Below are 13,406 nucleotides of genomic sequence, written 5' to 3'. Positions count from 1 at the left end.
ATAACCAGACACAGGTATAACCAGACACAGGTATAACCAGATATGACACAGGTATAACCAGATATGACACATTATGACCAGACACAGGTATAACCAGATATGACACAGTTATGACCAGACACAGGTATAACCAGATATGACACAGTTATAACCAGACACAGTTATAACCAGACACAGTTATAACTAGACACAGGTATAACAGACACAGTTATGACCAGACACAGGTATAACCAGATATGACACAGTTATAACCAGACACAGTTATAACCAGACACAGTTATAACCAGACACAGGTATAACCAGACACAGGTATAACCAGACACAGTTATAACCAGACACAGGTATAACCAGACACAGGTATAACCAGACACAGGTATAACCAGATATGACACAGGTATAACCAGATATGACACATTATGACCAGACAAAGGTATAACCAGACACAGGTATAACCAGATATGACACAGTTATGACCAGACACAGGTATAACCAGATATGACACAGTTATAACCAGACACAGGTATAACCAGATATGACACAGTTATGACCAGACACAGGTATAACCAGATATGACACAGTTATGACCAGACACAGGTATAACCAGATATGACACAGTTATGACCAGACACAGGTATAACCAGATATGACACAGTTATAACCAGACACAGGTATAACCAGATATGACACAGTTATGACCAGACACAGGTATAACCAGACACAGGTATAACCAGATATGACACATTATGACCAGACACAGGTATAACCAGACACAGGTATAACCAGATATGACACAGTTATGACCAGACACAGGTATAACCAGACACAGGTTTAACCAGACACAGGTATAACCAGATATGACACAGGTATAACCAGACACAGGTATAACTAGACACAGTTATAACCAGACACAGGTATAACCAGACACAGTTATAACCAGACACAGTTATAACCAGACACAGTTATAACCAGACACAGGTATAACCAGACACAGGTATAACCAGACACAGGTATAACCAGACACAGTTATGACCAGACACAGGTATAACCAGAGGTATATCAAGCTCTGAAGACTGTCTAGCCTATGTTATAACAGATGGCTATCATGAAGCTATCTCCTCAAAAGCCCTGCAGATAAAATAAGATTAAAATGAGATCTGTCAGTTTCTCTAGTTTCATGAAGCGGGCAAGTAATTTCTGCCATAAAACGGCGAGAGATTGAGTCAATCCCACAGGCGAGAGATTGAGTCAATCCCACAGGCGAGAGATTGAGTCAATCCCACAGGCGAGAGATTGAGTCAATCCCACAGGCGAGAGATTGAGTCAATCCCACAGGCGATGGCTGAATCATGAGTAGTGAAAATAATCCTTACATTTTCAACAAACCCACATTGTCTTTCTCAACTAGTAGTAGATATTATGCAATGTCTTGTGGATTCATAATTCATGTCAGATATGCAATGTTGTTATCGTCGTGGGCAAAAATAACGCCCCAATGATCCACTCAAACTGTGAAAAAATAGAACTCACGTCCACAATGGCACTAAGTGATGCAAAACGGAGGTGCAATGACCTAAAGAGTCGTGTTTCCATCCTCATGTTTCCATAAACAAATAAATGTCTGAGTCATTCATTAAAATGGCTGTGTGTGTGTGTGTGTGTGTGTGTGTGTGTGTGTGTGTGTGTGTGTGTGTGTGTGTGTGCGACTATTAAGTGAATCCAAGCCCACGGTCTTTAATCTCAACCCAAACTTTCTGATGCATCACGACTATAAACACAAACATATTCCCACCCCTTCTTTATCCACTTGCTATGGATGCCTTTGAACTTTCTTTCTCCTATTGCTCAAGCTGTGCACCTCCCCTGGAGTCCTACTCATAGCCACTATCCCCAGCCATCCTAAACAGTTCAGCGGTGACGACGATACACAAAGGTCTGGATGTTGCTTGAAAGGTCGGGCTGTACCAAAGGTCTGGGATGAGAGGGTCCCTAAACACGACTCACAACACCAAGAGGTTGACTTACTCAGACAGAACAAACACACCGTACTCATTTCCAAAAAATACTTTCAAGAGGAAGCTTTCTGGTGATTTAACCACAAGAAGTGAAAACAGTGGACTCACTTAAAATAACGTTTTTTGGCCTCCCTAGTGGCGCATGACTCGACCTTTGCCTCTCCCAAAGCCCGTTGGGAGTTGCAGAGATTAAACAAAATCGTAATCACGAAGTTGGGGAGAAAAAGGGTGTAAAATTGTTTTTCTACAACAATTAAATCACCCTTAATTATGGCTGTATGTGGGATGGCATGCTCCAAGTTCCAGAGAATTATATGGCACTTACTCAGCCACAGCCTGTAAGACTTCCAGTAGCTTCAACTAGCTAATATAATTCATTGAAAAAACATATGGAACACACGAGGAATGTGTGAAGAGTGTGTGACTAAACTCAGGTCTCATGAACCGTGTGACTACAACATCCCCTTCTACAAAGGACATGCATGTCTTTCCGATTAGATGATGAAATGTTGAATTGAGTTGAGTAATCAATGACCCAGTCATGCTAATCATGTCAGTCTGTATATGTGCAGATACACACTGACTCAGATGCAGACACAGATATACTCATCATAATCTTTACTCTGCACAACAGCACACACTGCTGCCAACTTCTTACTGGAACTGAACAACTGTCATCTCGTGACAGAAAACTCATCTTATTTTTTGATGTTAATTTGTCTCTGCTGGCGAAAGCTACGGGGAAGGATCACATAGAACACATGCAAATTCTGCTCTTTATATCCTGGGTGCTCTCTGGTCTTTATATCCTGGGTCCTCTCTGGTCTTTATAGCCTGGGTCCTCTCTGGTCATTATATCCTGGGTGCTCTCTGGTCTTTATATCCTGGGTCCTCTCTGGTCTTTATATCCTGGGTCCTCTCTGGTCTTTATATCCTGGGTCCTCTCTGGTCTTTATATCCTGGGTCCTCTCTGGTCTTTATAGCCTGGGTCCTCTCTGCTCTTTATATCCTGGTTCAAATTCAAATCAAATGTATTTATATAGCCCTTCTTACATCAACTGATGTATCAAATTGCTATACTGAAACCCAGCCTAAAACCCCAAACAGCAAGCAATGCAGGTGTAGAAGCATGGTGGCTAGGAAAAACTCCCTAGAAAGTGGGTTCCTCTTTGCTCTTTATAGCCTGAGTCCTCACTGGTCTTTATATCCTGGGTCCTCTCTGGTCTTTATAGCCTGGGTCCTCTTTACTCTTTATAGCCTGGATCCTCTCTGGTCTACATAGCCTGGATCCTCTATGGTCTTTATATCCTGGGTCCTCTTTACTCTTTATAGCCTGGATCCTCTCTGGTCTACATAGCCTGGATCCTCTATGGTCTTTAAAATGCACACACACACACACACACACACACACACACACACACACACACACACACACACACACACACTAAAAAAGAAAACAAATAGTGAACACTTCGCTCCCTTTCTCCAAGGTCTGGAGCAATCCATCCTTATGTACAGTAAGCCAACCAACTGTGCAAATGTTCCACTTAATATTATAAGTAGGTTCTTTCATGCTTGACCTTTCCAAAGGCCCACATTCTACCTTTACAATACAACAGAGCAAACCTTGAATGGAAGTCTTATTTACCCAAGAAGTAATCAGCGTTCTCCACATGCGTTCTGGACAACAATACGCGCGTGTGTGTGTGTGTGTGTGAGAGCGTGTGTGTGTGTGTGCACGTGTGTATGCGTGTCTGTGTGCCCTTCTGTGTGCCCTTATGTGCCTGCACATGCTTATACATTATCGAAAGAAGTCTGAAAACAAAATATGGCGGCTGGAGTAGACAAACGCTTTAGCTAGATGACTACACTTGTTGCATGATGACTAATAGAAACCTACAGCATAATGTTAGGGACAGTGTTTGAACTATCGAAGACAAGCTATCTTCTGCTGGGTCTCTGCTTCTCAATAGGAATCTCTCGTTTGAATAGTCAAATAGCCCCTCTGATGAATAACCAGTTAGGGTGGTAGCAGGAAGCATGAGGAGCCTGGTGGCTAATACCTTTGTTTACACACCAAATACTAATAGAAACTTTTCATTTTTTTAGTTTTGTAATTTTTCATTTTCAGAGGGGGTTACAGGTACAAAAAATGCATGTAAAGGTAACCCCGATCCATCCTTCCTCCTCAGTCCGCATCCTCCCTCCTCAATCTCCATCCTCCCTCCTCAGTCCCCATCCTCCCTCCTCAGTCCCCATCCTCCCTCCTCAATCCCCATCCTCCCTCCTCAGTCCCCATCCTCCCCCTTCCGTCCCCATCCTCCCTCCTCAATCCCCATCCTCCCTCCTCAGTCCCCATCCTCCCCCTTCCGTCCCCATCCTCCCTCCTCAGTCCCCATCCTCCCTCCTCAATCCCCATCCTCCCCCTTCCGTCCCCATCCTCCCTCCTCAGTCCCCATCCTCCCTCCTCAATCCCCATCCTCCCCCTTCCGTCCCCATCCTCCCTCCTCAGTCCCCATCCTCCCTCCTCAATCCCCATCCTCCCCCTTCCGTCCCCATCCTCAGTCCCCATCCTCCCTCCTCAATCCCCATCCTCCCCCTTCCGTCCCCATCCTCCCTCCTCAGTCCCCATCCTTCCCCCTGTGCCCCCAACCTCCCCCTTCAGTCCCCATTCTCCCTCCTCTGTCCCCATCCTCCCCCTCAGTCCCCATCCTCCCCCCTCAGTCCCCATTCTTCCCCCTCTGTCCCCATCCTCCCTCCTCAGTCCCCATCCTCCCTCCTCAATCCCCATCCTCCCCCTTCCGTCCCCATCCTCCCTCCTCAGTCCCCATCCTCCCTCCTCAATCCCCATCCTCCCCCTTCCGTCCCCATCCTCCCTCCTCAGTCCCCATCCTCCCTCCTCAATCCCCATCCTCCCCCTTCCGTCCCCATCCTCAGTCCCCATCCTCCCTCCTCAATCCCCATCCTCCCCCTTCCGTCCCCATCCTCCCTCCTCAGTCCCCATCCTTCCCCCTCTGCCCCCAACCTCCCCCTTCAGTCCCCATTCTCCCTCCTCTGTCCCCATCCTCCCCCTCAGTCCCCATCCTCCCCCCTCAGTCCCCATTCTTCCCCCTCTGTCCCCAACCTCCCCCTCAGTCCCCATCCTTCCCCCTCTGTCCCCAACCTCCCCCTCAGTCCCCATTCTCCCTCCTCTGTCCCCATCCTCCCCCCTCAGTCCCCATCCTTCCCCTCTGTCCCCATCCTCCCCCCTCAGTCCCCATCCTTCCCCTCTGTCCCCATCCTCCCCCCTCTAACCAGGACATGCTATTGGAAGCTGTTGGCCGAAGGCTGGCATGAGATGCAGCTCAAACACAGTAAGAGGTGTGCTTTGTTTTCTCTCATTTGGTTTAGCCAACTCTACACACGCAATAGAATGATTAGACACGCCAAAAACAAATATTAAGGGGAGACTGAAGAGATACTGAAAGGATGCAATAAATGGCCATTAAGTCTACTGTGTGAAATGGGTCGGCTGACTAATCATGTGGCTGCGGACAGAGTCATGATACACCTGCAGCATCTGTAGGCAGTATAGGAACAGTTATTGTACATAGCCCCTAGTCTGCGTATCCATAACATAACTCCATAACTCCCATGAGGGAAAGTAAGTCCATCACCAGGCAATGCATATGCAGTCTTCACACACACACACACACACACACACACACACACACACACACACACACACACACACACACACACACACACACACACACACACACACACACACACACACACACACACACACACACTGGCCTTAAATGTGAAATGCCGTTAAGCTGGTCAGGGACAGACAAATAGATAGACAGACACTGGACAGTGACAAGGATGTTTTCTTTATGTTCTCTTTCTTCCGACCCCATAACCCTCTCCTCCCTGCATCCCTATGTGACTGCCTTCTCCCTCTCTCTAACCATGCCTCCCTCCTCTCTCTAACCCTGCCTTCTCCCTCTCTCTAACCATGCCTCCCTCCTCTCTCTAACCCTGCCTCCCTCCTCTCTCTAACCATGCCTCCCTCCTCTCTCTAACCCTGCCTCCCTCCTCTCTCTAACCCTGCCTCCCTCCCCTCTCTAACCTTGCCTCCCTCATCTCTCTAACCTTGCCTCCCTCCCCTCTCTAACCTTGACTGCCTCCTCTCTCTAACCCTGCCTCCCCCTCTCTAACCCTGCCTCCCTCCTCTCTCTAACCCTGCCTCCCTCCTCTCTCTAACCCTGCCTCCTTCCCCTCTCTAACCCTGCCTCCCTCCTCTCTCTAACCCTGCCTCCCTCCTCTCTCTAACCCTGCCTCCCTCCCCTCTCTAACCCTGCCTCCCTCCTCTCTCTAACCCTGCCTCCCTCCTCTCTCTAACCCTGCCTCCCTCCCCTCTCTAACCCTGCCTCCCTCCCCTCTCTAACCCTGCCTCCCTCCCCTCTCTAACCCTGCCTGCCTCCCTCCTCTCTCTAACCCTGCCCCCCTCCTCTCTCTAACCCTGCCTCCCTCCTCTCTCTAACCCTGCCTCCCTCCTCTCTCTAACCCTGCCTCACTCCCCTCTCTAACCCTGCCTCCCTCCCCTCTCTAACCCTGCCTCCCTCCCCTCTCTAACCCTGCCTCCCTCCCCTCTCTAACCCTGCCTGCCTCCCTCCTCTCTCTAACTCTGCCTCCCTCCCTTCTCTAACCCTGCCTCCCTCCTCTCTCTAACCCTGCCTCCCTCCCCTCTCTAACCCTGCCTCCCTCCTCTCTCTAACCCTGCCTCCCTCCCCTCTCTAACCCTGCCTCCCTCCTCTCTCTAACCCTGCCTCCCTCCCTTCTCTAACCCTGCCTCCCCCCTCTCTCTAACCCTGCCTCCCTCCCCTCTCTAACCCTGCCTCCCTCCTGTCTCGAACCCTGCCTCCCTCCCCTCTCTAACCCTGCCTCCCTCCCCTCTCTAACCCTGCCTCCCTCCTCTCTCGAACCCTGCCTCCCTCCCCTCTCTAACCCTGCCTCCCTCCTCTCTCTAACCCTGCCTCCCTCCTCTCTCTAACCCTGCCTCACTCCCCTCTCTAACCCTGCCTCCCTCCTCTCTCTATCCCTGCCTCCCTCCCCTCTCTAACCCTGCCTCCCTCCTCTCTCTAACCCTGCCTCCCTCCCTTCTCTAACCCTGCCTCCCCCTCTCTCTAACCCTGTCTCCCTCCCCTCTCTAACCCTGCCTCCCTCCTCTCTCTAATCCTGCCTACCTCCCCTCTCTAACCCTGCCTAACTCCTCTCTCGAACCCTGCCTCCCTCCTCTCTCTAACCCTGCCTTCCTCCCCTCTCTAACCTTGCCTCCCTCCTCTCTCTAACCCTGCCTCCCTCCCCTCTCTAACCCTGCCTCCCTCCTCTCTCTAACCCTGCCTTCCTCCTCTCTATAATCATCCAAGCCTCCGTCCTCGCTCTAACCATCCATCCTTCTCTAAACCTCCCTATTCTCTCTAACCATCCACTCCTCCCGCTAACCTTCCCCCCCCCCCTCTAACCCTCCCTCCACCCTCCCACTCCCCTCTGCCCAGGAAGTGAGCCGTGAGACAAGTTCTTTTTGGGTCACGAAGCAGCACTTGTGACCCCTGGGTGACCCTGAGGGGAACACTTGAGCAGGCAGCTCAAAACGGCTGACAGACATGTTGAGGTACTTCAGTGCAGATAGAGCCATTCTTCAGCGGAGTGGCTCAGTACTTGTCATTGTTTAGAAAAGATGCATAGGAAGCAAAAGAGGGACAGTAATTTACCAGGAGAGGTTCATAGGAAGTTGAACTAACTCAATGCTCAGTGAGACTTAATGAGTTGAAGACACAAGTATTGTTCATCAATAAGTCTGAAAGTAATTTGTGTTGAATAGATATAAGCGTTGCATTGTTGTCTGCAGAGTAACATAGGATGCAATATTTGATACTGGGGAATGCTGTGTCCACTTTCCCACACACACACACACACACACACACACACACACACACACACACACACACACACACACACACACACACACACACACACACACACACACACACACACACACACACACACATAAAGCTTCCAGTTGCCATATGGGCAGCGGTTGGCCAGTGCTTTAGTGGCTAAGGCACTGCAACGGGAATGTTTCCCAGAGCTGTCAACAGTCCAACCCTGTACAACTCCAATAAATCAGTTCCCTAGCTAACTTCAGAAGAAGCCAAGCAGAAAGAGCACGTGGGAAATACTTGAAAGCTGCAATTGCTGCCGAGAGGAGCTAACAGTGGGACAAACACTTTAGCCACACCAGTTCATCAGTGTTAAGCTAGGCTAAGCGTGAGGAGTCAGTTAATGCTTTTAGCGGGGATCTAATTTCACCAGAACACTGAGGCTAATAATAGCCGGGGAGGGCTTTCCTAAGGGCTGTGAAAGTCTGAGGAATCTCCCACCTGCTCCTCCCACCACTGTTAGATTACCGTACTTAAATAGATGCTTTCAGGCCAGACAGTCCCTTCTCTGAGCTTCGCTAATGCTAATTGACCGTCATTAGCATTACCTTGAGCAAACAATAAGAGGAAAACAGGAAACTACAGGCTGCTACCAGATGGCTATTGATGCAAGTAGCTAGCCTAGCGTCACATGGATGTTCTGGCTATGCTGGGAACAGAAATGCTGAGGCCAGGTATAGTCAGTCAAGTTGAATGCTACATTCAATGCTAAATGCTAAATCCTTGAAAGCTGACATGTTTGACCCATAACAGTTATGCATGCTGTTGTTCTGCATGATTGTTCAGTTTGCCTTGCACTAGACAAATACAGCACTGGACACAGGTTTTTGCATATAAAGAGTGTTATGTCACTGAATCTTACTATTTGAACTCAAAACAGCAACTTTACTCAGTAGATAAATGTCATTAGCATACTTCACATACAGTCCACATACAGAGAAAACCTGGCCTCTGACAAAGGTAGAGATATTATAAGATCACTCAGCGTTTTGCAGTTGGAGGTACTTGGTATTTGGTATTTTATTAGGATCCCCATTAGCTGTTGCAAAAGCAGCAGCTACTCTTCCTGGGGTCCACACAAAACATGAAACATGACAAAATACAGAACATGAATAGACACGAACCATCAACGACAGAACCACATACATTTTAAAAAGGAAAAGGAAAACAACATGTTACTTTGTAATCTTGGTAAACTATCCCTATAAGGCTGCACTCAAATGACTAGGCAGCTTCATTGGGGAGACTGTGTTTGTGTGTGTGTGTGTGTGTGTGTGTGTGTGTTTGTGTGTGTGTGTGTGTGTGTGTGTGTGTGTGTGTGTGTGTGTGTGTGTGTGTGTGTGTGTGTGTGTGTGTGTGTGTGTTTGACAGCAATGGGTTAGATAGGGTGAGGTTATGTGAGGTAAAGTAGGATCATCCGTGCACAGTCGGACTCAGGTCTTTAATGAGACTACGAATTGACTCTACCTTTTGACTGTACGTATTGTACACTAAAACCCTCATCATGGACACGGGGTCTTATGTGTTTGAACGTCTGAACTGATTTTTGCAAATCGAAAGAACATAAACATTGGGTGTGAAATTCTTGGGAGAGGTCTTGCCTCCTTGACCTCAAATGTGTTCTTGTCATTTCAATACTTTATGCTGCTCAGAGAAATCTGTGTCCCAAGTCCCAATGTTAGAATCAGGTAGAAAGGGTTTGCTTTGGAAGTAAGGGTCCTTTCGCCAACTCTTCAACAAATCTAAAAAATATATTTTTTTACAACTAAAGCATTTTAAACAGAATACAGCAGATGTTAATGATATATTTTAATATATTTAGATATTCTTGAGAAATGTAATGGACTGCATGTTTGAATTGAATCATGATGTGTTGTTACCACACCTGGACTTAGATATGTTACATGGAAGTGGGCTTTCTTAAAAAAAAATACTTCTGCAGTCATGTACAATGAATAATGCACCTTAAGGGCGTGTTTGGGCAGAAACAAATGGGGTTGTTTGTGTAATAAGACTCTCTCTCTCCCTCTCTCTCTCTCACACACACACACAGACACACACACAGACACACACACAGACACACACACACACACACGCACACACGCACACACGCACACACGCACACACGCACACATGCACACACACGCACGCACACATACACACACACACGCACACACGCACACACACACACGCACGCACGCACGCACGCACGCACGCACGCACGCACGCACGCACGCACACATACACACACACACACACACACACACACACTGTTTGTGCGTTGATGAAAGAAGTATTTCCTGAGAATTCTAGCTGAAGATTCCCACAGAAAAAAGCCCATAAACCAGGGAGACAGTCCCCTCCCTTTCTACATTCCCAGTAACCCAGCATCTCTATCAAAGACTTGTGCAGACTGCAGAGAGACAGGATTATCCCAAAAAGGAACTGGGAACAAAATAGGGAAGCTCTCCGATGAGAACTAACTGAAATATATTCACACACCCTTGCACATATTAATAATCTACAGAACCCACTGGGCACACACTGTTTGAATTTCAATTAAATGACGTTGAACCAATGTGGAATAGACGTTTAATTGATGTCTGTACCCAGTGGAACTGTTCTAAGTACCATTTGTTTTACTGTAACACAATGTACAACAAGATGTTTGAGTTGAGGTTTCCAGATGACATTTTTAATAACATGTGCCAAGAGAGGATATTGAAACTTCAATAGAGTTGAATAGAAATACATTTGAAAGCGAGTGTCTTTCCCCAGAACTCAATTGAGTGTTCCACATAACCCTAATCCTTTTCCTTAAAGGGACAATCAGCTGTTGCTAAATCCATTTATGGACTTATAAATTAATAATATGTACCCATTGATTCTTGAAGAATATAACTTAGTGATTCTAAATTAGATTAGTTTAACTGGCGTACCCCATCAGAACCCACAATACAAGTTTGTTTTACTCCAATGTTTGTAAACAATGTAAATGTAAACAAACACTGTAGAACCTCAAAACATGGTTAAAACTATAACACTTATGTAATGGATGGTCAGTCCTTGCATCCATAGCTCTGCCTATGAATTTGAGTGTGATTACATTTTTCCAGCCCCATCCTTCAGCTTTTTCCCAAAACAGTGGCAGGGATTATTCTTTGTTATTGTTTCAACTGCTGATTGGCCCTTTAAAGGGGTGGGGGGATACTGAGGGACAGTGTGCTACAGTAGTGAGTGATGGAGTAAACAGAAAAAAACTGAAACCCACTCCTCTGCCATATCATTCTCTCATCCCAGTGGGAATGCTCTTATCTGCTGACCAGCACGACCACAAGGTAGAGGTTCCATGCCTCTGCAGTGGTGTGTGTGTGTGTGTGTGTGTGTGTGTGTGTGTGTGTGTGTGTGTGTGTGTGTGTGTGTGTGTGTGTGTGTGTGTGTGTGCGTGCGTGCGTGTGTGTGTGTGTGTGTGTGTGTTTGAGAGAGAGAGAGTGTGTGAGTGTCTTATTACATAAACAACCCCAACAAAACCAATTAAAGTTGTGGGTGGAAGAGGTGAACAAGCTCCTCCTCCTCTGTCCTTTCCAAAGAGCTGCACTAAAAAGCAGGGTCAATGAGTTAGCCAGCTAACTCGGACAAACAAACAGAAATAACTACTGATTGTATGGTTCATTTTGAAAGCTAAACTTTGATATGTGTTTTTTGATGGTTGAGTGAATTAGACCATGCCTATTTCCAGCTTCTCTTTCATTTTTTATTTTTTTATTTCAGAATATTTAGGCAAGTTAGCTGGCTAACTCCTTGATCCTGCTTTGTAGTGTCTCAGCTGTCTGTCTCTCTCCAGGCATTGGTACAGAGCCAGAGGGTGAGGTAGAGAAGAGCTGCAAGCCAACAGGGCCTAATTTCCTAGAAAACCAAACCTCTGTACCGGTTGTATAAAAACACCGGGGGAATGACCTTTACATTGAAGCATGCTGAGAGTTTGGATCACATTCACATGAACCTGAATGATACCGTGTCTTATTATAGACTTAGGAGACGAGCTATATAATATGTTTGGATGTTCGTGTGGGACAGCGTGTAATGAAATGTTGGTATGCACAGTTGGATGGCCGGTGTATTTCAAATTTGGGGAATATTTATTAGATAAAAAGGCATTATGATTTCAAGTAGTGCAGCATATGCAATCCACAGATTACTAGATTTTGACTGGAGCATATTCCCACAGATAACATTGCAGAAAGTCTATTCAATCGGTGTTCACAATGACACTATAAATAATAACTACTAAGATAAGATTAACTGTTTGATTTATTCATAAAAAACAATTAACAATCCCAATTGTAGTCCATTGTCCTCATTACAGATACATCATTTTGCAAAGTGCCCTATTTTATGCATGTTTTTCCCAGAAAGCCATTTGTCAGTGGATTCGGCGTGTAACATTTAGTCACTCATGGGGATGGGGGGGTCAGGGGAGAGGTCTGTGAGCGGAAGTGACCACTACTCATATGACAAAGGGGTATTGTGCAGAGCTGACGGTAAGAACAGTGGGTAAGTTATTGGGAATGCCCCGGCAGACCAGCATTCACATCACAGGGACAATATATAACACGGGGCCAAGAAAGGGAGAGAAAAAGAAGAGGAGAGAAAGAATAGAATAGAACCTGAAGAAAGGGGTGTAGAATCAAGGTTAGGCCAGAAAGGTGACCTCCTCTCTCATTGTTCCTCCTCATCCTGCAGGAATATGGGGCTCTCTCAGTTCTCAGGACACACAGTGAAACGTCACAGTGTCACAAACAGAGGAAGAAATGAAAAAAGACACCAGGGTCCCTGTGCTGCAGTAATGTATGTCAGTGGGTGACATACATGTATATCAGTATGTACTGTATATGTCAGGTTCACACAGACAGCTAGCATTTAGCCCACATAGAGTCAGAAGAAGATGGACAGCTTTAGCAAAGCATGAGGCAAATTCCCCCACTCTCCATGCAGCCTGGCCTGATATGTGGGGATGTGCTGTACCAGCCTGGTATGTGGGGATGTGCTGTACCCAGAGGGAATGTTCAAAATGGAGGGAAGAAGGGGAGGGGTCCCGCTATAGGCTCTGAGTCCTCTAGGACAAACTCTGGTCCCCCACACAAACATTCACTCCTGGGGGATTTATATAACCACCTGACGAGGATAACAAGCACCAGGGGTCACATGCCATGACATACCTCTACAGAGAGACATCATTCTGTCCCAATGAAAGTGTGTGACTGACGGGATAGGAAAAAGGTGACTGAAACAACATCAGTCTGGCTTAGCAGAAGACGTTTGTTCACCTTACCAAATACAACATGTGCAATGTTAATGATCATATAGGAGAGACTACATGACATAATCTACTATACAGTGTGTCAGT

The sequence above is a fragment of the Oncorhynchus mykiss genome, chromosome 1 (genome assembly GCF_057628025.1).
Source record: "Oncorhynchus mykiss isolate SJ-2025 chromosome 1, ASM5762802v1, whole genome shotgun sequence".
Classification (NCBI taxonomy): domain Eukaryota; kingdom Metazoa; phylum Chordata; class Actinopteri; order Salmoniformes; family Salmonidae; genus Oncorhynchus; species Oncorhynchus mykiss.
The sequence above is the reverse complement of the archived record's forward strand: the minus strand, read 5'-3'. Positions refer to the sequence as shown.